At 44.3% G+C, this 23,335-nt stretch overlaps 1 pseudogene; it reads right to left on the bottom strand.

The window, feature by feature from the left end:
- Positions 1–494: 494 nt before the first annotated feature.
- Positions 495–23,335, bottom strand: part of LOC148135609 (platelet endothelial cell adhesion molecule-like) — a 32,699-nt pseudogene continuing 9,858 nt past the window's right edge.

Raw genomic sequence — 23,335 nt, 5'->3', positions numbered from 1 at the left:
TCTTAAATTTATGTGGAAATGATCTCTATCTGCCTCAGCTAAGAATAAAGTGCATGTCCCTCTGCCATTCTCACACAGAGAATTTATATACATGTGCAAAAAAGTAATTGCAAAGCAACCACCATCATAACCCACCCACCCAACACAAATAGATATATCTCACTCTAATCGCACTGCGTGATTGTTACGGATCACTGACAACATATAAATCATCTCCAAATTGTTTACCTTTACCTTATATTTAGGAGAATAAAGGAACAGAACAGATCAGATTGATGCTTGTTTCTGATTGGCTGGCTTACTGTCCACTCCGTTGACGCTGGTGATTTTTTTAGTTTTGCACACGCTGCATTCCCTCACAGTCTGTCTCTCAAAGTACTTTGGCACGTCCATGTTCAGAACTGGTCACAAACACAGACATTTGCTCAGCAACTGGAATCGTGTTATTGCTGGAGCTTCAATGATCCCAACCCCAACCTTCCTCATCCCCTTTCTCACAATCGTATTATTGAAAAAATGAGATCTTTATTGGTCTTTGTTCTCTTCTTGATGGTGACCTCTGAATAACCAGAGCCACAGTGGTTTTCTACAAAGAAAATAAATGCACACAAAAAATACGCATGAATCCGAAAGTTTTATTATAATGGGCTAATGATCCATAGAATAAATGAATTAGATAGAGAGATGATGAGAGAGAAACATAGACAAATAACTTATAGACCGAGATCAATAGAGCGTGATTAGTAAGGGGGATGAAGGTTAGTGGGAAGAAGGCAGGAGTGAGGTTGAGGAACATATCAGCCATGGTCGAGGGGTGAGCTGTATTGATAGGCTGAATGGCCTAATTCTGCTCATATAGCTTATGGTTCTATAACCTTATTTTGATAGATATATAGACAAACATGCATGTAGAGACATTTCATTAGGGATCATCAAGTTAGCCAAGTCCTCTCGAAAGACAACTATACTGGAAACGTGATCCAGTTCATTTTTGTTTGCTCGAGGCGTTCGTCTGTCTGAGGAATCGGATCTAAGCACATAATCGCTCGTTGTAACCAATGTCTGTTGGATTTCTCAACACCAGAGAACTGCACCCTGTTGAGTTTCCTGTGTTACTCGAGATTAAATAAGCATTACTGAGTCAGGCCAAACACCCTAGTGGAGGTCCAATCACAGAATATTAACAGCCATAGCCATTTAGAAAAGAGATTTGTTGAAGATAGATGTCTACAGCAAAAAAAAAACACATCAAATCTGTGCCAGTCAAAAGCAACCACCTCACTATATTCTGATCCCATCTCCCCTGCACGTGACCCAAAGCCTTATCATGGCAAGTGCATATTTAAATTTTTCTTCACTGGGGATTTATGCCACTCTTACAGGCACAGAGTTACCACCACCACCTGGTTTTTCCTCGGATCCTCCTCTGAAGGTCCTGCTCCTTACTTCAATATATGGTGGCCAAGGTAATAAAGAAAGCAAATGACATGCTCGTCTTCATCGGCCAGGCATGGAGTATGAGTGTTGGCAAATTATCTTGTTAGGCCACATTTGCCGCCACACTAACAGAGGACGTGGAAGGATGAGGCTGAGTGCAGCGAAGGTTCACTCGGATTTTGCCAGCTCTCGTGGACATTGGCCACAAGGAAAGGTTAAAACGACGAGAATTTTTTCACTGGTAGCTGAGACGAGACCTGATAGAGGTCGACAAACTTATGAGAGGCAGAAGGTTTTTCCCAGAGTTGATGTTTCAATTTGCAAGGGGGCACAGGTTCAAGGTGAGAAGGAGGGAAAGTTTAAGGGAGATGTGCAAGGGAAGCTTTTCATGCAGTGAGTGGCAGGAGCCTGAAAAGCATCGCTAGAAGTGGTGATGGAAGCAGGCACGTTGGTGACATTTAACAGGCACCTGGGTGGTCACGTGAACAGGGAGAAAATTGTGGTATACCAACCAAATAAGGGCGGGAGAGTTTTTTCTTAGGTTGGTAAGGGCATGATGATCGGCACAGGCTTGGAGGGCCAAGGGTTGTGTTCCTGTCCTGTATTTTTTTTGTTTCTTTTTCTTTTTATGGCATCCGTTGATCCCTCTATCGAAAGGAAACTTTTCTTCCAGTTTACCTTTTGTAAGATAGTCATCATTTTGTTCATCTCAAGCAAGAAGCAGTTGGCATCGTTTGGGGTGATTGGGGTTGAATAGTACGGCGGAGAAAGCGGGGAATCAAGGACTGAGTTTCATGTTCAGCCATGATCCTATCAAACGGGCGGAGCAGGCTAAAATGGCCAAATGGCCAATGCCTAGTTTGTACGGGAACTGGAGATTGAGTTGGATGGTAAGCCATGATCATAACGAATGGTGGGGCAGACTGAAATGGCTGAATAGTCTACTCCTGTTGTCTAGATTCTGCATTCTCCCTCAGCCTCCGCAGCACGAAGCAAATCGTCCACTCGAGCCCACCTGATGGCTCGGATGTTTATCCAGAAATTCTACCAGGTTATGTTTCTCTCTCACTCTGTAGAGCTCATTAATCACATCGATTGAATGGCACTCACCAACAGTGTGTGCTGCTCCAATTACTGCATACTCCAGATTGTTGGCTGCTGTCCTTTCACCAGAAGGTTGGGATCTAGTTCCAGTTGAAAAGAGAGGGAAAAGACTTCGTCATTTCGAACACAATGCTTTCAACACCATGTTCAACTTCAACAAGACGGCAATGCTATCACAGGAAATACTGAACCTAGCGAAACCTGGCATTCCCTGGTCCGACATCCCTGGTTTCCATCCGAACATAAAGAATTCTCATCCTCAAGGAGCTGCCCAGTTCTTCATTTTGTCTTCAGTAATGTCCTTTGGGGAAGGAAATATGTCGTATTTACCCGGTCTAGGCCCACATGAGACTCCAGACACTGGTAAACTATAACTGTCCTCTGTAGCAATTAAGGATGGACAATAAGGACTGGTCCACATCCCTGTGGGTGAATAAAAGCCATCTGGGACTTGCCTCGTGTGTGGTTTCCTGCTTTGTGTTAAAAGGATGCAGTCATATCCAAGCTTCTTCAATGACCTCTTCACTTTGGTCGTATCTGTGATTAAGAGGAATCAGGGAAACAACGGCAAATCTAAAAACTGTAGTTTCAGTCACTTACCTCCTGGTCTGTGACAGAGTTGAGGGATTGACTGCAGGCATAGAGAGAAAATATGCTCAGCATATTGGAGAGTAGTTTTGCACTGTAACAGTCAGGAGCTGCCAAGACCTTATCTCAGTCATAAACAGGGAACAAACACATCGATAGATGATAATTGTCAAACCCACTTAATGCACATTAAACAGGTGCAATAGGGTTAGAGTGAGGCTTAGTTAGTGAGAAGGCCTTCATTATGCTGAGGGTGAGAGCTAGGGTTAGCGTTAGTGTTTGAGTGAGGACCACGGTTAGAGTTATGTGAAGAGTTAGGTTTCAGATTAGAGTTACTGTTAGCATTAAGTTTATGTTTAGGTTTAGAATCGGGGTTAGGATTAGGGATAGAGCTAGGGCGACAGTTAGGGTTAAGATCAATGCTAGCTTCTGGATTAGGTGCAAAGTTAGAGTAAGGGAGAGGGTTGGGTTTGAGTTAAGTTTAGGTTTAAGGGTTGAGTTTGCGTTCAGGGTTGGTTTGAGTTCAGGTTTAGGGTTAATGTTAGGGTAATGGCTAAGGTTGGGTTAGGTTTGAGTTTAGGATTAGGGTTACTGCTAGGGTTCATTCGTGGTTAGGGTTAGATCAGTCTCCCCAGTGAATTTGAATAAATCTAAGGAGATAGATATTTTTAACGAGTCACAGTTTAAAGAGAATGGGGTCGGAAAATAAAGTTGATCCAAATGTATGGTACTAAATAACAGAGTACCATCCTGAGGGGATGAAGGTCCTCCTCATGTGTCCTATTCCCATCGTTTTATGTCTCTTCTTATCTTTGAGGTGCTCTGGCAGAGAGTGGCTGGAGGGAGGAGGGTCACAGCTACCCCATCCAATGGTCTAACTTTGTGAGTATTCTGCCTCCCTACATTCAGAAACATAGCTTACTCCAGTTCCCGACCCATCGCATTCTTCCGCCCAGCTCCCCTGTTCAGGTGAGATTAGATTTTTTTAGATTAGATTAGATTACAGTGTGGAAACAGGCCTTTCGGCCCAACAAGTCCACACCAACCCGCCGAAGCGCAACTCACCCATACCCCTTACCAAACACTACGGGCAATTTAGCATGGCCAATTCACCTGACCTGCACATCTTTGGACTGTGGGAGGAAACCGGAGCACCCGGAGGAAACCCACGCAGACACGGGGAGATCGTGCAAACTCCACACAGTCAGTCGCCTGAGGCGGAAATTGAACCCGGGTCTCCGGCACTGTGAGGCAGCAGTGCTAATCACTGTGCCACCGTGCCGCCCAAGATGACGTAAACACACCAAGGTCAAAATGCATTGAGTTCACCCATTGATTCAGATGATCAGTGGGAACCAGTTTGATGCAATGAATTTAAAATAGAGTTAGGTGATGTGATGTGTTCAAAAACTAATTTTCAAGGAGGGATGTTATTAAACTGGAAAGAATGCTGAAGAATTTACAAGGATGATGCCAGGACTAAACAGGGCAAAAACAATGACCGCAAATGCTGGAAACCAGATTCTGGATTACAGGTGCTGGAAAAGCACAGCAGTTCAGACAGCATCCGAGGAGCAGTAAAATCGACGTTTCGGGCAAAAGCCCTTCATCAGGAATACAGATAGAGTGCCTGAAGGGTGGAGAGATAAATGAGAGGATGGTGGGGGTGGGGAGAATGTAGCATAGAATACAATAGGTGAGTGGGGGAGGGGATGAAGGTGATAGGTCAGGCAGGAAGGTGGAGTGGATAGGTGGAAAAGAAGATAGGCAGCTAGGACAAGTCATGGGGACAGTGCTGAGCTTGAAGTTTAGAAGTGGGGTGAAGTGGGGGAAGGGGAAATGAAGAAACTGTTGAAGTCCACATTGATGCCCTGGGGTTGAAGTGTTCTGAGGAGGAAGATGAGGCGTTCTTCCTCCAGGCGTCTGGTGGTGAGGGAGCGGCTGTGAACTAGGCCCAGGACCTCCATGTCCTCGGCAGAGTGGGAGAGGGAGTTGAAATGTTGGGACACAGAGCGGTGTGGTTGGTTGCTGCGGGTGTCCCAGAGATGTTCCCTATAGCGCTCTGCTAGGAGGTGTCCGGTCTCCCCAATGTAGAGGAGACTGCATCGGGAGCAACGGATACAATAAATGATTTTGGTCAATGTGCAGATAAAACTTCGATGGATGTGAAAGGCTCCTTTAGGCCTTGGATGGAGGGGAGGGAGGAGGTGTTGGCGCAGGTTTTGCAATTCCTGCGCTGGCAGGGGAAGGTGCCAGGATGGGAGGGTGGGTTGTAGGGGTCGTGGACCTGACGAGGTAGTCACGGATGGAACGGTCTTTGTGGAAGGCGGAAAGGGGTGGGGAGTAATAGGTAAGTTCACAAGGGCTCTCTCCCAAAGAATAACTGAACCATTAGCACAGGGACTACTGCTGTTCGGATCAACTCAAAGCTGGTACTTTGTCCTTGAAGACCATATGCCCAAAACGTCGATGCTGCTGCTCCTCAGATGCCACTTGTCAGGCTGTGCTTTTCCAGCACCACATTTTTTGATGCTGAACCCTAGCATCTGCCGTCCTCTCTTACACCACCCCATCCCTCTCTCTCTCTCTCTCTCTCTCTGTGTGCTGCTTTAGTCAAAACTGGTCAAGGACAAAGTACCCACTTAGAGTTGATCCGAACAGCAGTAGTCTCTGGGCTAATGGTTCAGTTACTGTTTGGGAGAGAGCCCTTGTGAACTTACCTATTACTGTGATCTCTATGTCTTCACTGTGCTGAGGGCCTGTCACCTCATTTCTCTCTGAGCAATTGCAAAGTCCTTCGTCCCTTCTGCTGATAGCTCCAATTTTGCAAAAAACTCCCAGTACAGCTCCACGCTTGACCCCTTGTAAAATTGGTAGTATATCGGCAGACAACCCTTGGAGACTGAACAGATTAATGATCCTGTAAATCCTTCAATTAGCTTCTGTCTGGGTTGAATTATTAGTTCTGGTTTTGACACTGAAATCCCTATAAACATAGACAAATGCTAAATCCTTGTGTTTGGTGAAATTAATTGCAAACTCAACTATGAAAATCATCACAGTCACATAAAATTCATATGCATTTGTTTCTGTTTGTTCATTGGATGTGAGTGTCACTGGGTAATCCAGCATTTATCGCTCATCTCTAATTGCGCAGAGGGTAGTTAAGGGTTGTGAGACAGGAGTCACTTAGATCCCCATTAGAATTCAATACAGATTCTATCATCTGGTATGGTGTGATTTGAGTCCAGAAAACGAGCGGATTCTCTGAATTGTTTGGACATAGAACAGAACGGCACAGGGACAGGCCCTTCAACACATCATGTTTGCATACGACTGTTATGTCACTCTATACGAATTCCATCTCACTGCATGTGGTCTGTATCCAATTTAAGCATTGTTCTCGTATTTGTTTCTCTCACGTGCTTTGTCAGTATGTGCCAGGCATCATTCTGTGTAGAGTAATCGGGTCATAGATATGCACAGCACGGAGACAGACCCTTCAGTCCAACTCAACAAGCCGATCAGATATCCTAAATTAATGCAGTCCTATTTGCCAGCCCATGGCCCATATCCCTCTAAACTGTACCAATTCATAAACCTGACCAGATGCCTTTCTAATGTTGTAATCTTAACAGCCTCCACCATTCCCTCTGGCAGCTCACTCCAGAGATACACCACCCTTTGTGTGAAACAGTTGCCCCTTAGGTCCATTTTAACTTTTTTCTCCTCTGACCTTTAAACCTATGTGCTCTAGTTATAGGACAAACATTGCCTATTTAATCTGTCCATGTCTTTGATGATTTTATGAACCAGTATAGAGTCATCTCTCAGCCTCCCATGCTGCTGAGAAAACAGCCCCTGCCTCTCCTTCTTGCGCAAACCCTCTAATCCCGGTAATATTCTTGGAAATCTTTTCCAAACCTTTACAAGTTTCACAATTTCCTTCCTATAGCAGGGAGGCCAGAATTAGACAGTGTATTCCGAAAGTGGACTAACTAATGTCCTGGGCAAAGGTGAGGACTGCAGATGCTGGAAATCAGAGTCTAGATTAGAGTGGTTCTGGAAAAGCACAGCAGACCATGCAGCATCCGAGGAGTAGGAAAATCGACGTTTCGGCAAAAGCCCTCCTCATGTTCTGCACAACCGCAACATGACCTTCCAACTCGTAATCTAAACACTCCGATCGATAAAGGATAATATACCAAACGCTTTCTTCATCATCCTATCAGTCTGAGACTCCGCTTTCAAGAAGCTATGAACCTGCAGTACAAGGTTACTTTGTTCAAGACCTTACCATTAAGTGTATATGTCCTGCTCTCATTTGCGTTTCCAAAATACATCACCTCATATTTATCTAAATTAAAATCCTTCCGCCACTCCTCGGTCCATTGGGTGGTCTGATCATTTTTTTTTGTACTCTGAGGTAACCTTTCCTCGCACATCTCCCTTACACAGTCCTCCTGTCACCCAAAACCTGTGGTCCCTTTCCGAATATTTGACATTTCCAACCTTGGCGAAAGACTGACTATTCAGCCTGTTCATGCCTCTCATAATTTTAGTGATTTTTGAAAAGATTTGTAGTTCAGGCTGAGGTTCTGGATGCAAGTTTGCTCGCTGATCTGCAACGTTTGCTTTCAGACATTTCAGCACTATACTAGATAACATCTTCAGTGAGCTTCAAGGTTTCTTTGGGTGCGTGATGTCATGTCCGGTTCTTTTTCTCTGAAGATGGTAGATGGGGTCCAACTCGACGTGTTTATTGATAGAGTTACCGATTTAGAAGGACTGAAACAAACACTATATCAGACAAACAGGCAGAAATCTAGCCAAAAGGATACACGAACTTCAACTAGCCATCAAAAGACATGGTCCACTCTCACTAAGTATCCTTACACACAGACGAAGAAAACCACCACTTTCACTAGGACAAACATCGATCCACGGACAAGCCAAACAGAGGCACGCACGAGACTTCCTAAACCCATGGCAATCCAGCTGGATGACTATCAAGAAACACATCTCTGAGACATTCTCTGAGACAAAGAGGAAGAAATGACGTTAACTATGTGGGCTATTGCGCGAAATATGGAGACATGGGATTGAGGGCGATTACATGGTTGGGTTCAGACATTGGCTAGCTGAAAGAAGACAGAGGTGATGGTTGAGGGGAAATGTTCATCCTGGAGTTCAGTCGCATTTTCTGTACTGCAAGGATCTGTTTTGCGGTCACTGATTTTTGTCATTTTTGTAAATGACCTGGATGAGGGCATAGAAGAATCGGTTAATAACGTCGGTAGAGTTGTGGATAGTGAAGAAGGATGTTTTGAGTTATAGAAGGACATAGATACGCTGCAGAGCTGGCTGAGAATCGGCAAATGGAGTTTAATGGGGTAAAGTGTAAGGTGATTTATTTTGTAAGGAGCAACATGAGTGAAGAGTTTTGGACTAATGATAAGACTCTATGAAGTGTAGATTGGCAGAGAGATCTCAGTGCCCATATACATTGATCCATGAAAGTTTTCACCATGGTTGATAAGGTTGTTAAGAAGGTGTATGGTGTGTTTGTAGAGGGATTGAGTTTCAGAGCCATGAGGTTATGCTGCAGCTGTACAAAACTCAGGTGGGGACGCACTTTGAGCATTGCATACAATTCTGGTTATCATATTACAGGAAGAATGTGGAAGATTTGGAAAAGGTTCAAAGGAGATTTACTAGTGTGTTGCCTGGTATGGAGGGAAGGTCTTAAGAGGAAAAGCTGAGGGATGTGAGGCTATTTTATTAAAGAGAAGAAGGTTGAGCAGTGACTTAATTCAAACATATAAGATAATCAGTGGGTTAGATAGGGTGGACAGTGAGAGCCTTTTTCCAACTTTAAATTGAGGGATGATAGATATAGGACAGATATCAGAAGAAGTTTCTTTACTCAGAGAGCAGTAGAGGCACAGAACGACCTGTCTGCAACGGTAGGAGACTCGATAACTTTAAGGGCATTTAAGCCGTCATTGGATAGACATATAGATGAAAATGGAACAGTGTAAGTTCGATTGGCTTCAGATCGTTTCCACAGATTGGTGCAACATCAAGGGCCGAAGAGCCTGTACCGCGCTGGAATGTTCAATGTTCTAAGTTCACTCAACTGAAGAAAACAAAGCACATAATGGGAAAGCGGACATAACGCCAGTGCGTAACTGGAGGCTCACGGATGATGATATCGAGTATGGTGACGAATCGTCTGAAAACAGACCTTCCAACTCAGCGAGCATTCTTACAACTCATAATTTTATATATGCCAGGTGGCTCCACTCACACTTTGCAATGCTCTCGTGAAAACAATTCAAATTTGTCCAAACTTTCCTCATAGCTCACATACTCCAGTCTAGGCAACATCTAGATAAACCTGTTTTGCAACCTCTCGAAATCCTTCACATCTCTCCGATCGTTTGGAGACCAATCCAAGAAACGTGCTGGAACTAAAGTCTTATACAGCTCAGTATGACTTGCCAAATATTATACTAATTGACAGACCGATGACAACAAACTTGCCATCTGAATTCTTAAACATCATATCCAATTGTGTTTCCACTTTCAGGGAACAATGGACTTGCATCCCAATATCCCTCTGTATATCAATGCTTTTAAGGATCCTGCCATTTACTGTATATTTTCCTGGAGCATTTCACTTCCCAAAAATGCATCAGCTTACACTCGAACATAGAACATAGAAAATTACAGCGCAGTACAGGCCCCTTGGCCCTCAATGTTGCACCAACCTGTGGAATGAGTTTGAAGCCCATCGAACTTACGCTATTCCATTCTCGCCCACATGCCTATCCAATGTCCATTGAAATGCCCTTAAAATTGGCTAGTCCACTATTGTTGCAGGCAATGCATTCCACTCACTATATCTGAGTAACAAAACTACCTCAAACATCTGTCATATATCTAATAATCCTCAATTTAAGGATATTCCCCCTATGTGAGCCATCACTATACAGGTGAAAATGATCTCACTGTCCAACCTATCTAACCCTCTGATTATCTTATATGTCACAATCAAGTTACCTCTCAATCATCTTCTCTCTGACGAACACAACTTCAAGTCTTTCCTCATAAGACATTCCCTCCATACCAGACAACATACTAGTCAACCTTATCTGAACCCTTTCCAAAGCTTCTACACCCTTCCGAGAATGCGGTGACAGAAGTGTACGCAATACTCCGAATGTGGCCACACCCGAGATTTGGAGAGTTGAAGCATGACTTCATGGTTCCGAAACGCTTTCCCTCTACCAATACAAGCTAACACACCATATGTCTTCTTAGTGACCCTACCAACCTGTGTGGCAACTTTCATGGATCGATGGACACGAACAACGAGATCTCTGCTCAGCTACACTGCCAAGAATCTTACGGGAAGCCCAGTACTCTGCGTTCATGCTAATCCTTCCAAAGTGAATCACCTCACAAGTTACCGCACTAAACTCCATTTGCCACCTCTCAGCCCAGTTCTGCAACTTATCTATGTCTCTCTGTAAACTACAACACTCTTCATCACTATCTACATCACTACCGTCATTAGCATCATCAGCAAATTTATTAACTCATTCTTCTCTACCCTCACCCAGGTCATTGTTTCGACGACAAACCGCAGTGACCCCTAAACAGATTCCTGCCGTACGCAATAGTAACTGAACTTCAGGATGAATATTTCCCATCAACCACCATCCTCTATCTTCTTGCAGCTTGACGATTTCTGATCCAAACCGCTAAATCACTCTCAATCCCATGCCTCTGTACCTTATGCAATAGTCTCCCGTGGGGAACCTTATCAAACGACTTACTGAAATCCATATACACCACATTAACCACTTTACCTTCATCCGCCTATTTGGTTACATTCTCAAAGTTCTCAGAAAGGTTTGTGAGGCACGACCTATCCTTAACAAAACCGTGTTGACCAGCCCTAATCAGCTTATTCATCTCCAGATGATTTTAAACCCTGTCTCTTCTAAACCTTTCCAACACTTCACCCACCACCAAAGTAAGGCTCATGGACCTATAATAACCAGGATGGTCTCTAATTCACTTCTTGAACAAGGGATCAACATTTGCTATCCTCCAGTCTTCTGCACTATTTCTGTGGATAATGACGACATAAGCATCAAAGCAAATGGCTTGGGAATCTCCTCATTGGCTTTCAAGAGAATTCTAGGATAAATCCCTTCTGGCCCAGCGGACCTATATATTTTTACACTTTCCACTAGTGCGGATTAAACTGCATCTGCCATTTCCATACACAACTTTCAGGCAGATCTATATTATTTGGCCATCTTCCTCGCTATCCACAACACCACCAATTTTTATGTAACCTGAAAACTTGCTAATTAGACGTGGTAAATGCAGGAAAAATATTATTGATAATCGAGAGACATCCGGGGTCACAGTCCAAAAGAGATGGAGTAGGACACAGACGGACACAGATGGCACAGAAATGCCATCACCAAGCGAGTGGGAAGCCTGTGGAATTCTCTGTCATAGAAATTGGTCAGAGCTGGGACATTGAATGTTGTTCAAAAAGGAGTTGGGTAGAGTTATCAGGGCCTAAAGGAAGAGAGCAAGGGGTCAGGAGACTGAGGTGGATAATCAGCCACAATCCTTATGAATGGGCACAGAAAGCTGGAAGGATCGAATGGCCAGTTGCCATTTATTTGATCCATAATTTTCTGGGACAGTTAATCTTACAGGCTCTCCACTCATTGGGAGAAGATGTTCCTCCTCATCTCAGACCTAAATGGCCCGTCCATTACTCTGTGCTGTTTGTCACTAGCTCTCCAATGCACGACTCTGAGATGTGGGGAAGGATGAGAATTTGTCTCTATTATGAATCTTTAATTGTTAAGAAAGGAACGATAAGAAATGGTACTCACATCTGATGGACAAAGGGAGTTGATTACTGCATTTCCACACCTTCCCGTCTGTGACTTCACAATGGTAAGTGCCCGAGTCTGCCGGACGAGCTGACTCAGAGATGTAATCGCTGTGTTCGGATGAAGACTGGAGAGGAACCCCATTTCTAAAAAGCTGTTCTGCAAGGACGCTTGAGACGGATTTACTTCAGCCAAGCACACCAATTTAACCAATTGGCCATTAAACACTTGTTCCTCGGGTTGCACGGTCAACTTAGGAATGGCGAACGCCTCTGGAAAGCAGAAAGACATGTTTCTGTTTCTTTCTGTAAAGTGTCCGGGCTTGGGAAAACTTAGTGAGCAGAACGAGAGTAAGTACATCCCGACACCCGGTCAGTGCGGGAGACTTCAAACAATCCTTCAAGCCATTCAAGGCTGTTAGCATCGTTTTAGCTCGAGGTCAGATTTGGTGACAATCACAATCACATTTGGAATGAATATGTACAATTGCAGAGAGAGTTTTGTACCGGGTTCTGGAATTCCCATTCTAGGAGAGATGGGATAGCACTGGGAGAGGGTGCAGAGGGAGACTTGCCAGGATGTTGCCTTGGAGGTTGGAGAGTTTCAGTGATGGAGAGAGATTGGACAGACCGGAGTTATTTACCTTAAAGTATATTAGATTGACACGAGTGTGAGAGTCATGATTGAGATGTATAAAATAATGAGGGTGTATAAACAGAGTTGACAGGAAAAACATTTCTCCTTGGTGAGATAAAGAGACAGAGGGGGTGGACATAGATTGAGGGTAAGGGGCGGAAAAGTTTAGATCAGATTCGCTACAGTGTGGAAACAGGCTCTTCAGCACAACAAGTCCACACCGAACGTCCGAAGAGTAACCCACACAAATCCATTCCCCTATGACTAATGCACCTAACACTATGGGCAAAATAGCATGGCAAATTCATCCGACCTACACATCTTTGGACTGTGGAAGGAAACCCACAGGGAAAATTTGCAAACTCCACACAGACAGCCACGCGAGGCTGGAATCAAACCGAGGACCCTGGTGCTGTGAGGCTGTAATGCTAACCACTGAGTCACCTCGTTGAGTGGGGGCATGAAGGAAAGCATTTTCACCCAGACAATCTGGAACACATTTTTGTAAATGTGGGAGAGCCAGAAAGCGTTATCACAGAGAAGAGTGTTTAGATGCGCACTTGCAATGCCAAGCTGAGGAAATGGGAGTTAGAGAATAGTCAGGAGGTCGTTTCTGATTCAGTGGGTTGAAGTGCCTTTACCCTACACTGGGGACTCTGCAATAGTGACAGAGAGTTACGTTTAACGGAAATGTGAATGCTGTCGCTTCTCTTCCTCAGACTGTAAACCATCTCGATCACTTTACAGGCGTAATTCCTGGAAATGTTTTCAGTCGCTGCGTTGATGGTGTCCACGCTGCCATGATCAAGCGTGGCAGACAGGGCGGCGCTGTCTCTGTAAAACAAGTAGTGAAAGTGGTCGGAGGGCCGTGCCGCCTGGACAGTGCCCGTCAGCATGAACCAAAGCCCCTCGAATACTTCAGCCGCCTGCTCCACCGTCAGCACGGTCTTGGCAAGGCATTCTGGAATGTACCACACAATCGAGCTCATCAATTAACTGTTGTCATCACAGAGCAAAAGCACAATGGTGACACAGGTCAAAGTCTGTGAGCATTTACTGACAAAGGACAGGGGAGAGGGTGAAACTTTACCTTTCTCTTACTTAGCAAATTTCAAATTCTCTTTCAATGCCACCTGAATTTTGGAATAGTAGAGCCATAGCGTGCGGAAACTGACCCTTCAGCCCAACTCGTCCATGCCTACCAGATTTCGTAAAATGACGTAATGCCATTTGCCTGCATTTTGCCCATATCCCGCTAACCCCTTCCTATCGATGTGCAGATCAAAAGTCTTTTTAATGCTGTAATTGTCCCAGCCTCCACCACTTCCTCTGGCAGCTATTTCCATACACACACCACACTCTGTGAGAAAAAAATTGCCTTTCAGGTTCCTTTCAAATCTTTTCCCTCTCACTTTAAGCCTATGCCGTCTAGTTTTGGACAACCATACCCTCGGGAAAATACCTTGGAGATTCACCTTATTTCTGCTCCTCCTTTATATAAATTCACCTTCAGCCAGCTAAGCTCGAGCCTATTCAGCCTCGTCCTATAACACAATTTTTATTTTTGAGGGATCCCGTGATGGGAATAACCCAAATACCAACTGTTTATTCTCCCCATGTTTCGATTGGATCTTGTTCCATTTCTCTCTCTCTCTCTCGCTCTCTCTCTCTCTCTCTCTCTCTCTCTCTGACCTTGTATTCATCTCTCTCTGTTCAGAGAATGTGCCAGTAAAAACAGAAATCTAATAACGTATAAGATTATTAAAGGATCGGACGTTCTGGAGACAGGAAGCATGTTTCCGCTGGTGGGTGAGGACACAGAGGACACAGTTTAAAAATAAGGGGTAGACCACTTAGAACTGAGTTAAGGCGAAACATCTTCACACAGAGTGGTGGGAGTATGGAATGCTCTGCCCCAGAAGGCTGTGGAGGGCAAGTCTCTGGATACTTTCGAGAAAGAGTTGGCTAGAGCTCTTCAGGATAGTGGAATCAAGGATTATGGGGATAAGGCAGGAACAGGGTCCTGATTGAGGATGATCAGCCATGACCATAATGAATGGTGGTGCTGGCTCGAAGGGCAGAATGGCCTACTCTTGCACCTATTGTCTATTGATTATAATAGAATGCTATCAATCACCTCCAGGATTATCACTGAAATCATGTTTGGCACCATAGGAAGACCAACAACAGTACTGTGTATCATATCAGTCACCTTATTTAAGAAAGCATCAAAATTAATTGTGAAAGGTTCAGATTGCTTTTAATAGATTGTACGGGCATAAGATGTAGGGACAGAAGTAGACCTTTCAGTCCATTGAGACTGTACCCACTATTCAAGACGATCATGTCTAATTCGATCATCCTCAACTCCACTTTCTTGCTGTTTATTCACAATAACCTCCGTGATTAAAAACAATTACATCCCTCAACCTGGAATGTACTTAACAACCCTGCCACAATAGCTTTCCGTGGTAAAGAATTCCACAGATTCAGTCCACTTAGAGAGAAGGAATTTCTCCTCACCTCCGGTTTTAAGTCGATGCCTCTCTGATTCCAGAATCTTCTGGAAGGGGGATAACACATTTTTTCGGCATATCCCCTGTCAAGTCCCTCTAAGAATCTTCAATAAGATTGCCTCTCATTTTTTTTAATCCTCAGTCAGAACCGTCCCTTCATGCCCAAGATCAGCCGAGTGATTCTTCTCTGAACTGCCTCCAATGATCAGTCTATCTTTCCTGAGATAAAGGTCCCAAAAACTGTTCATAGTGTTTTCCTGAAGTTTGACTAGTGCTTGTAGAGTGTTAGTGTAATCTCCTGAGTTTTACACTCCATTCCCTTCAAATTAAAAACCATTTGCCTTCCGTATGACCCACCGAACTTGGACACTCACTTTTTCTGTTTCACAGATGAGGAATCACTCCTGTAGCTTTCTGCAGTCTTTCATAATTTAAATATATTCAGTTCCTCTATTCTTCCTGCCAGATCACAAAATCTCACGGTTTTCCACATTGTATTCCAGTTTACGATTTTGTTTTTGGTCTTAAACCACCTCTGTCCCTCTGCAGGCCCTTTATGATATCCTCATCACTCATCTTACCAACTAGCTCTATATCTTCCACAAATTTTGTGACATCCATTCCATTGACTGGGTCAGACCCAGGAAGAATGGACTGTCTTGTGCACATTGTGCAAAATTGGTTACGTGCCTTGAACCTGAATCTTAACATCTCGTGATTTTTCCAAGTCAACATTGCAATTGTACCATCCACTGTCATCAGTGTTGTTTACTTAAATGCGATACGAGGATTCAGATGTTGTGAACTTCACTGAATGGATATTCTTGCCATTTTTGTAAAAGATAAATTCCCTCTCCCACCAATAACTGTAAACATCCTGACAATTCAGTTCCAGTGACTCTCCTTCCAATGGTGAAACAGGGACAACATGGAAAGCCATATTTCTGTTTAAGACTGAAAGCACAGTTGCATCATTACAGCTTACCACAGGCTGTCATTACACCAGTAAGTGCTCCGAAAACATTCACTATCACATTCTGTTCAAAATGCATTTTCAAGTATTAGTTCCGCAAACCCATCCCCGATATTTTGTCTGATCTAGTCTGAATAAATAAATCAATTATGCTAATTTGTTTTCAACTTACCTAAGTATTGCCATAGCTTAGTTCTCCTTAACTGAGGAGTTAGTCAAGAACATAAAACAACAGAACAGCTGGAGGTCATTCAGCCATTTTACGGACTTAGTATGTCACATAATACCTGTTACCATTTCTCTCTCAGCTGACATCAACTGTGTGAGTGGAGGTGAGGAGAAGTAAATAGGCAGATACAATACGAGGATTGACACGACTTATTAATAAGTTGTAAGTGTAAAAGGCAAGGGCAAAGGATAATATAGCAGCACAATCCGGCACGATCAACAAGATATATGCATATCAGGTCTTACTGATATTATATGACACACTCAGATTAAGTATTCAGTCGGCAATAGCGATCATAAGTTACAGCTGATGCAGATAAATTGTTTGGAAACTAATAGGAACTGGCCTGTTTACAGAGAAGGCAAGGATGCAAATCTCTGCAAAAGGCATTTCTCCTCATCTCAGTGTAATCCAGTCTCCTTTAGACGGTCAATCCCTGGTTCTGGACTCCCCTGTGCTTTCCCCGCCAACCCCACCCCAGTCGTCAGGCACATCCATTCTGCATTAACCCTGTCCAGTCCTAGAGACATCCTACACTGAAAAAACTGTTCAATCCAACCAGTCCATGCCGACCATGTTCCCAAACTATACTTGTCCCACCTGCTTGAATTTGAGCCATATCACTCCAAAACTTCCTGTTCATGAACTTATCCAAGTGTCTCTGAAAAAATCTACCTGTACATGTATCCATTACTTGCACTGACAGTTCAATCCAAACATGAACTATTCTCAGTTGCCCACGTGTCCTTCTTAAATTCTTCACCTCTTACATTAAAAATATGTCCCTTAGTTTTGAACTTCTTCACCCGGGTGAAAAAGACCCTCGTCAGTTACCTTATCTATGCCTCTCATTGTTTATGAACTTTAATAAAGTCACCCCTCAACCTGCTACACTTCAGTGGAAAAAAGTCACAGATTTTTCAGTCTATTTTTATATCTTAAACCTTCCATTCACAGTAACATTATGATAAATCTTTCCTGAACTATGTCCAGTTTAATAATATCCTTCCAGAATAGCACACCGCACTCCAATGCCCCTTGAGACCTCAACATAACATCCAATTCCGATACTTAAAAGTCTGAGCAATGAAGCAAAGCGTGCTTCTTAAACAACCGGCCTACTTCAGAGAATTATGTACCTGAAACCCTCGGTCCCTCAGCCCTGCAGCACTACCAAGGGCACTACCCTGAATTGCCCAAGTTCTGTCATTATTTATAGTACCAAAATGCAATAAGTCACATTTATCCAAATTAAATTCCAACTACCATTCCTCAGCCCATTGACCCAATTGATCAAGATTTCTTCATAATCTTTATAACCTTCTTTATTATCGATGTGACCACCAGTTTGGGTGTCATCTGCAAATATGCTAACAATGCCTCATTTTGTTCTCATCCACATCATTTACATGAAGTGGACCCATCACCGATCCCTGTTGAACACCGCTGGTTACGTGCGTCCCGTCATCACCCACTGCCGCCCACTATCAAGACGAACCTGTATCCAACTGGCAGGTTCTCCCTGAATCCCAAGTGATCGAAAGTTTCTAATTGTTCTACCTCCTGACACCTTGTCAAAGGCTTCACTAAAGTACAAGTCAACGATGTCAAACACTCTGTTTTCATCAATCTTTTTAGTTACTCCATTTACAAACTCAATCAAGCTAAAGACACAAAACAATACTTCGTCAGATATGGAGATCCATACTTCACACACAAAAATCCAGGGTGTGGTCTCACCCTGGACAATTACAGCAAAACGTTTTCCATTCACGCATGGGCCATGGGTGTCTCTGGCTGTCTAATATTTTATTGTCTGTCCCTAGCTGTCTCCCCGAGAAGCTGGTGGTGAGCTATCTTTTTGAGCCACTACAAGCCATTGGCTGCTGGTTGATCCACAATACCGTTTGGGAGGGATTTCCACGATTTCGGTCCAGTGACACTGAAGGAATGGCTGAATTATTTCTACGTCAGGATGGTGAGTGCCTCAGATTTTTACTTGTTGGAGGGTGGTATTCCTATTTATCTGCTGTTCTTGAGCTTATATATGGAAGTGGTCTGAGTTTGGGAGGTTCTCTTTGAGGATCTTTGGTGACTTTCTGCAGTGCATCGTGTAGATTTTATACACTACTCCTACTGAGAAACGAAGGTGGAGGCATTGGTTGTGGTACCGATCAAGCAGAGCCTGCCTTGTCTCTGGATAGTATCGAGCTTCTCGAGTCATGTTTGAGCTGCACCCATCCAGGCAAGTCGGAAGTACTCCAGCACACTCCCGACTGGTGCTTTGTTGATGGTCGACAGGCTTCAAGGAGTCAGGAAGTAAGTTATTTGCTGTTGGATTCCCAGCCTCTGACAAGCTCATGGAGCTGCTGTGTTTACATGCTGATTGCAATTGTTTTTCTTTTTAATCTGTCGGAAACTCTAGAATGTTGATAATAGGGGATTCATTGATGGCGACATCATTGAATGTCTAGTGGGTGACAGTTAGAGACGCTACTATTATTGATGACCGGTTTTGGGTATTTGTGTGGCACAGATGTTACTTGCCACTTGTTGTACCAATTCTGGATATTATACAGGCCTTGCTTCATTTGAACACAGACTGCATCAATATCGGAGTAGTGGAGAATGATTCTGAACATTGTGCAATCATCAGTGAACATCCCCACTTCTGATCTTATGATGGAGGGAAGATCAGTGATGAAGCACCCTGCTCCTGTCCTCGAGTCCCCATCACTGGGAGGGTTCTGTCAAAAGCAGCTTACACAGATGCAGCATCTAATCATCAAGTCACTCACTAACGAAACAAAGGAAACACCAACCTGATGCTGTGACAGTTAGATTGTTGGAAACCCACTTTCTATAGTGATTTGTTAATTCACATCGATAGGGTGCTTCATCTGAATGTTCTGCACTTTCTATGGTGAATGAATCATCTTCAGTTTCTTTTATCACCTCATTATTCCGATACCACTGGAAATGCTTGTGTCCTCGCAAGTTTTGGGATGGCATACGGCAGTACATTACAATGTTCTCGTACCTCCGAACATGCGGCCGCTTAGATTCCAGAGTTAGAGTTTCTGTGGAAACTGCAAAAGAACTGTGACAAAAGCTGGATCCCAAATGAGAGTTAAGCACAACAAAATACAGTTCTAACGAAAGGAGGTACTATAGGAGGTGAACAGGACTTTTCTGAGGCCACAGCTGGAGCACTGTACACGGTCCCAGCCTCTGAACTAAAGAAAGCCTGTGATTGCACTGGAGGGCGTGCAGAGAAGATTCACCAGGATGTTGCCTGGGATGGGGAAAATTGCAGCAATGAAGAGAGACTGGATAAGATCAGGTTGTTCACTTTGAAGTAGAGAAGGCTGAGAGGGAATCATGGAATCCTAATGTGTGGGAAAAGGACCTTCAGCCCAACAATTCCATAATGACCCTCCGAAGAGTAACCTGCCCAAATCTATTCCCCTATAACTCCACATTTACCCCGGACTGATGCACCCAAACGGCGCAGTTTTTGGCTTGGGGAAGCAAACCTGAGCATCCAAAAGAAACCCACGCAGGTAAAGGGAGAATGTGCAAACTCCACAAATTCAGTCGCTTGTCAATTGAATCAAAGCCGGGTCCCTGACGCTATGAGGCAGCAGTGCTAACCACTAAGCCACCATGCCACCTGATATAGATGCGTAAGATTATGAAGCGTATGGACAGTGGGAGATGGGTAGCAGGTGTTCCCTGTAGTTGAAGGGAAATAACACGGGGGGTGGGCATGACGTTAAAATGAAAGGCAGGAGACGTAGAGGGTAATTTCAGGATTGTTTGACACAGAGGGTGACAGGTGTGAATGGCCCAGCATCGAAAGCCTTCTGCAGTAATGAATTCCATAGATTTAATGCCTTTCGAGAGAAGAAATTCCTCCTCATCTGTGCATCCCCATCATTCTGAGACGATGCCCTTCTGGTTCCAGACTCTCCATGGTAAGGGGAAACCACGTCTCTCCTCATCTCCCCTGTCAGGTCCTTCGAAGGACTTTCAATAAGTGGCCTCTCATTCTTCTAAGCACGAATATTGCAAGCCCAATCTACTCAACCTCTCCTCATGTGAAATTACAAACTCCCATTTCAGATACCTAACCTTACTTAACTGATTCATGCTAAAACATGTGTGTTTGGCTGAAAGTTATCTGGGGGATCAGAAAAATCATTACATCAATGCGCACTCGACTTCCATGCAGTATTTTCAGTTTAAATCAGAGTCAAGCTGGACTACACAGCAAAGTGGTTGACTCTTATCTGCTCTCTGGGATGCGCAATAAATATTGGCCTAGCCAGTGACACCATCGTCCTGTGAAGGAATTTTTTAAAAAGTTTACTTACAAATGATGACAATTACAACAGATGCACTCTTGAGACATTCATAATGTCTTATGCAGGAATAAGATTCAGCAATTTCACTGTTCACGAGTATTTCATTAGCATTGCTCTGTGTTTGAGTGAATTGCTCTTCATTTTTGCAACAATAAACAACTCTTCCTTTATCTGCCCCACATTCCAATTTTAAAGTCTCTCCTTCTTTCACAAACCTACTTGTTGGGTATATGTAAAACACGGGCCTTCCAAAACCTGAAGAAAGAGATAGAAGCAGAAAGACTGATCCAATCATTATATATTTTGAACTCTCACTGCTATAAATACAACGCACAGTTCAACCTCAGTATCCCAATGTGCAGAGCTCCAGTTCAAATTGGCTAATGATCAAACGATGCAGTCAAGACAAAAAGGTTTGAGCTTGATGAATTTTGGTGGCACCTAATCCTGGATTGCATAGAGCATAGCGTATACAACATTAGCCCTTGATATCGTGCTGAGCTGTGGAATCAACCTGAAGCCCATCAATCCAACAATATTCCATTTTCATCCATATGTTTATCCAATGACCATTTTGATGCACTTAATGTCGGCGAGTTTACTACTGTTGCAGCAGTGAGTTCCACGCTCCTACTACTCTCTGAGTAAAGATACTACCTATGACATCTGTCGTACATCTGCCACACATCACTTTAAAGCTATGTCCCTCGTGCTAGCCATCATCCGTTGACCCTATATAACCCTCTGATTATCTTACATGTCTCAATTAAGTTATCTCTCAATCTGTTTCCCTCTAACGAAAAGAGTCTCCACTCCCTTAGCCTGCCTTCAAAAAACCTTCCCTCCATACCAGGCATCATCCTAGTAAATGTCCTCTGAACCCTTTCCAGAGCTTCTGCATTCCTCCTGTAATAATGTGACTAGAATTGGATGCAATAATCCAAGTTCGGCCGCATATTTGATGCATTATTACTGTGAGGCGAACCATTAGCTTGGTATGTTTCGTTTTCAAAGGGCCGATAACTGACAGACATCAGTTAATTTACTGCTTGGAAGTTTTAACTGTACCGATTATCATCGTGTATAATGTGGAATCAGGCCATTTGGGCCAATAATTCCAAACTAAACTGCGGTAGGTATCCCACACATTCCCCTACCCTATTCCCCTATATTTACCCCTGACTATAGCACCAAAATTACGCATCTCTGAACACTTTAGGCAATTTAGCATGGCTAATTTACCTAACCTAACCATCTTTGAATTGTGGAAGGAGCCGGAGCACCCGAAGGAGATTCCAGACAGACAATAGCCCAACGGGAAATATCGAAGCCAGGACGCTAGCACTATTAAGCAGCAGCTGAAAATGTGTTGCTGGAAAAGCGCAGAAGGTCAGGCAGCATGCAAGGAGCAGGAGAATCGACGTTTCAGGCATGAGCCCTTCTTCAGGAATGAGGAAAGTGTGTCCAGCAGGCTAAGGTAAAAGGTAGGGAGGAGGGACTTGGGGGAGGGGCGTTGGAAATGCGATAGGTGGAAGGAGGTTAAGGTGAGGGTGATAGGCCGGAGTGTGGGTGTGGGCGGAGAGGTCAGGAAGAAGATTGCAGTTTAGAAAGGTCGTGCGGAGTTCGAGGGATTTGAGTGAGACAAGTTGGGGAGAGGGGAAATGAGGAAAACGGAGAAATCTGAGTTCAACCCTTGTGGTTGGAGGGTTCCTCGGCGGAAGATGAGGCGTTCTTCCCCCAACCTTCGTGTTGCTATGGTCTGGCGATGGAGGAGTCTAAGGACCTGCATGTCCTTGGTGGAGTGGGAGGGGGAGTTGAAGAGTTGAGCCACGGGTTGGTTGGGTTGGTTGGTCCGGGTGTCCCAGAGGTGTTCTCTGAAACGTTCCACAAGTAGGCGGCCTGTCTCCCCAATATAGAGGAGGCCACATCGGGTGCAGCGGATGCAATAAATGATGTGTGTGGATGTGCAGGTGAATTTGTGGCGGATATGGAAGGATTCCTTGGGGCCTTGGAGGGAAGTAAGGGGGGAGGTGTGGGCGCAAGTTTTGCATTTTTTGCGGTTGCAGGGGAAGGTGCCTGGAGTGGAGTTTGGGTTGGTGGGGGGTGTGGACCTGACGAGGGAGTCACGGAGGGAGTGGTCTTTTCGGAACGCTGATAGGGGAGGGGAGGGAAATATATCCCTGGTGGTGGGGTCCGTTTGGAGGTGGTTCAACACTTCAACTCCCCCTCCCACTCCACCAAGGACATGCAGGTCCTTGGACTCCTCCATCGCCAAAACATAGCAACACGACGGTTGGAGGAAGAACGCCTCATATTCCGCTTAGGAACCCTCCAACCACAAGGGATGAACTCAGATTTCTCCAGTTTCCTCATTTCCCCTCCCCCCACCTTGTCTCAGTCAAATCCCTCGAACTCAGCACCGCCTTCCTTACCTGCAATCTTCTTCCTGACCTCTCCGCTCCCACTCCGGCCTATCACCCTCACCTTGACCTCCTTCCACCGATCGCATTTCCAACGCCCCTCCCCCAAGTCCCTCCTCCCTACCTTTTATCTTA

The sequence above is a fragment of the Chiloscyllium plagiosum genome, unplaced genomic scaffold, assembly GCF_037043375.1.
Source record: "Chiloscyllium plagiosum isolate Xiang-an unplaced genomic scaffold, Cpla_swu_hap1 HiC_scaffold_49, whole genome shotgun sequence".
NCBI classification, from domain to species: Eukaryota; Metazoa; Chordata; class Chondrichthyes; order Orectolobiformes; family Hemiscylliidae; genus Chiloscyllium; species Chiloscyllium plagiosum.
The sequence above is the reverse complement of the archived record's forward strand: the minus strand, read 5'-3'. Positions and strand labels throughout refer to the sequence as shown.